This window comes from Hordeum vulgare, chromosome 5H, assembly GCF_904849725.1.
Source record: "Hordeum vulgare subsp. vulgare chromosome 5H, MorexV3_pseudomolecules_assembly, whole genome shotgun sequence".
In the NCBI taxonomy this organism is placed as follows: Eukaryota; Viridiplantae; Streptophyta; class Magnoliopsida; order Poales; family Poaceae; genus Hordeum; species Hordeum vulgare.
Window position 1 is genome coordinate 7961832 of NC_058522.1, and position 4399 is coordinate 7966230.

Here is a 4399-nt window from a genome sequence, read left to right on the forward strand (position 1 = left end):
GCATACCATGAAAGGGAATTATCTTGTAGTCACGTTTGTTGAAGAAGAGTATATTTAGGATCCTGATAAGTACCTGACATGTGGCAGAGTACATGGAAATTCCAAACGTTTTTTCATGACAAGTTTAGTGACGCGAGGATGGCAACCTTAGTTGTCAAGCATGACAACTTTCGTGTTTCGGTTTATTTTTGATAGAAATTTACCGTGTCATTGAAATTTGCCATCTTTGCATGACTGGAATTACCATCGAAAAATGTCAGGAAGGGTAAGAATCATCAGATTGTTCAAAGAATCAACATGAGAGATCAGCTTGAGCAATCACGGGTATCTCCAACTTGGAACAGAATTGAAACATGAAACATGTCATGACAAACAAGAGACTAATGAATTCTGATGTGCCAGGAATTACATGCTACCGTCTTTTTTTTTTCTTGAAATGGAAGGAGAATACAATGTTCATACTGCTACTTGGCTAGGCAAATAGGTATATAATGTCAGCGGAACAAAATAAGTCCAATGCTAATTCAGATATTCATAAGGGCACCGCAGACAACTACTGACAAGAACTGCTTAGACTGCGCATACAAGTAACTTCATGGGCATCGACGAACTACAGCGTTGCAAAAACAACACTAACATAAGGTTTTGACAACACGAGTAGTCACCTTAACCACTAGTACATATAATACATATGATTATCTTCACCCTTCAAAGTAGGATTATGATATAGGTCACACATGCGACAAAGTAAACACACCACTCAACCCTTGCGATGCCCAGTCCCCGGTCCCAAATCCAGATAAGACTCTTCGGCACACTCGGGCCGAAACACCCTGAAAAACAGAACAGTTCCGAAACTGTTAGCGCATCGAATTGTAGTAATACTTATCGGACAATATCTGAGGAAGGTAAGGCTTGACCCTCTGGCCGAGCGCATTCACAACAGCTCCAAAGCCATTAAGCATGACATTTGCATCATCACTTGTCTGCTCCTGGAAAGCATACAGGATGCCATCAATAAGCAGCTCCTCCAGGCGAGGATCAATATCCGAGGCACCCAAGTTAGCCAGCACCTTCTCAATTGTTTCCATCACCATTCTCCTGTAAGGCTCACTTTCATCTTTCAGGTCCTCAACAATCTTCCCCACGATATCAGTAACTCCCACCTTGTTTGCCATCTCTACTGTTGTTTCCACAAGTTGCTTATAGGTCCTACGATCTAGAGCCATTCTCCTAACCCAGAAGTGTTTGAAGAACGCTGAAAGGACGGTGTGACTACGGATACAATCAGGATCTAAACACTGTGTGCTGATGACACACTGACTCCGGATATAATCAGCCTGTACACCCTCTGTGCTGACACACTGCTTCACAACCTTGAGGACAATCTTCTTCATCTCCTCATCTGGGGACTTGAATTCTCTGATTAAGACTGCCATCACACCCTTGGTGTAGAAACTGGCATACTCAGCATCCATAAGAGGGAGGATGCAACCAATAGCCTTCAAGAAGGCAGCAAGGACCTTTCCACTGTGAGATCTGGTACCCTTCCATAGAGGTCTCAACACACTATCAAAACTTTCTATACCATAGGGCGCAGCAGCTTCAGCAAGTGCAGCAAGAGAGAGGGCAGTGATTGTCCGCACTTTCTGGTTCTCATCATTCAGACCATGCTCGATGATCCCAACTAGGTTCTTAAGGTGAGGCAGAACAGCACAGCCCATGAGAATAGCAATCTGCTGAACAACCTTGATACCAGTGTGCCGAGCTTGCCAGGACTTCTTACTCTGACAAACAGCCTTCAAAAATGGGAGGAGGGCGGGGATACCCAAAGCAGAAGCCACCACACTGAATGCCCTAGCAGTTGTATTCCTCACATACTCGTCAATGTTATCAATATCCGGTCTCATGGCGGCAATCATAGAAGCAAGACCAGCAGCTTTGCTAAGATTTGAGATAATCTCCCTGCCCTCAGCACGAGCGTAGTAATCCTCATCAATCAAAAGTGGCTCGATAACTACAAGAATCTTGTGCACAAATGGACGGACCAGCTCATCCAGCTTATACAGCACCCTATCAATGACCTTCACCAGGAGATGAGCAACGGCAGGATTCCGTTGAACAGCGGGCCACAGCACCAAATTCACGCGCTTTGCCCGTGAGCTGCCGAAGTGCCGGGTTTCGCAGCTGTGGCGTGCCGTTCTTCACCTTGAGCAGGAGTTTCATGATTTTTCTCTCCTTCCGCTCCTCTGGCGTCAGCTGCTCCTCGTCATCCTCGTTCAGCAACTTCCCAAAGAACTGTAGATCCTCTGGCTTCATGAGTGGCAACCCAGGACCCAAGTCCTTGGGCACATCAAATTGCTGCCCGCGGTTCTCCTCCGGAATGGCATACATTGGTGTGCTCAGAGGTGTTGGTGTAGCAAGCAGCTTCCTTGCCGGGGTGCGTATGGGCTGGTACGAAGCCGGGGGTTCAAGAACCTTGTATCCCTGCGGGAACATGGCGTCAAGCTCCTCGTCGGCGAGAGGCCTGTTCCGCTCCTCGATGTCCCGCTCCAAGCGCAAGAGATGGTAATGCTCCGGAGTCATCGGGCCAGCAGCAAGGTGGCCAGGTGTGGGGGTGGCAAGGTTCTCTGCTCCAAACGGTGTCTCTGTCGTGCCAGTGCCGCCGGGTGTTGCATTCCCCATACCAGCCGGAGTCTCGTCCCACCTCGACCTCTGCTTCTTGGGCGTCGGCGTGGCAAGCCCACCAGGCAGCTTAGGAGTGGCATCCCATGACCCAGAAGGGGTGGCTCCTGCTCCTGCTCCTGGGGTAATGCCACCAGCTGCATCAGGGGCATCCCAATCTGAGGCTGCCTTCGGCTTCTTCTTGGACCCAGCAGCAGCAGCAGCAGCCGCAGCATGGCCCTCCTGCGACTGATGATCCCACCTATTGCGCCGTTTCGCTGGCGGTGGCAGGGGCGCGGCGGCGGTGGGCTTCTTCTCCTCACCATCCTTCTTCTTCCTGGCGACCTCCCGCAGCGTGCGCTCCCTCTCTTGCTGCGCGCTGGCCTCGCGCATGGCGTCGCCGTAGGTGCGGACGGAGGGGGCCGGGGTGGCCTCGCCCGCCGCGAACGCGTCGTGGCGGTCGGGCGAGAGGCGCGGTCGAGGCGGCGCCGGCGGTAGTCGGACTCCCGGTCGATGATGCGCCGGGACTTGGCCCCGTCGCCGCTGCCGTCGTCGGCCGAGCGGGGGACGTCGGCGTGGCCCGTGTAGGAGGCGAGGCGGCGCGCGGCGGGGTTGGGGTCGGGCGCGTTGTGGTCGTCGTCGGAGGCCGGGATGGAGGTGTCGTAGCCGGCGAAGCGGCCGTCGCCGGCGCCCCCGCCGTAGAGGTCCCTGTCGAAGGCTACGTCCGCCAGGGCCTCCTCCAGCCTCCGGCGCTCCTCCTGCGCGCGCGCGAGCTCCCCGTCGATCCCGTCAGGTTTCGCGGCGAGATTTGTGGGGAGCTGTGTTGGGATTCGGATTACGGAAACGAACCGAACCGACTTCCAAAGTGCCACCCGTCAAGTGTGTGTGGGCTGAGGTTATATCAAATTTAAAAGGGGCGCTTCTGTCGGTCAGGCAGCAGCCGTTTGATCTGAACTCTAATAACAGTCAGATCAGACATCTCGTCCGCTCGCACAACCCAACATGAGCTTTTTATATCGCCGGTTGAAGCTTTTTTCTAGCCGGTTGAAGCTTTTTTCAACACCGGTTGCAGCTTCCCGCGGTTTCCATGGTGGGTGGCCCTCGATTCCCGTCTGAAAATGTATATAGTTTTCATGTGTGGTTTTGGTAATTGATGACAATCTTAATGAACTAATGTTTGCATTGAGTTATACGTTTGAAGGAATGTTCTATTTGCAATACATGAAGAATATTGGTTGAATTGAAGTATGTTTGTTCCATGAATATGCAAGAAGGAGCTCGAATAAATTCTAGATGAATGTCATATACATATTGTGGTGTTGAAGACTTTTCACATTGTGTATGGGGAGCTACTTGAAGACTTCATCAATGTCTTGCCTTCAGCTTGAGCCAAGAAGAAACAATAATATCAAGCTCAAGTGAAAGGCTTGACTCAAAGGTATTAGTTCCTTTGACGTTAGTGGTGTGGAGTGATGACCAAATAAACATATACACTCAAGAATGGATTATCGGTAGCTATGTAATGTAGCACTTTTATGATTCTTGAGTTTTAGGGATCCCACACTATTAATAGAGGATCACTAGGCCTTACAAGAAACTTGCTCAAAACTCTAGGCAATTCCTCTTTCTCTATCTTTCTGTTGTTGGTCTCCTCTTGTCCGGTCGTCCGGTGGTTCTCGGACGTCCGGACGCCGGATGACCGACGTCCTTCAGAAATCCGGAGCCAGCCAACAGA

General features: G+C 50.8%; 1 pseudogene; it reads right to left on the reverse strand.

Annotated features, from left to right (window-relative positions):
• Positions 1–508: 508 nt before the first annotated feature.
• On the reverse strand, positions 509–3072 carry LOC123399031 (annotated as a pseudogene).
• Positions 3073–4399: the final 1327 nt, after the last annotated feature.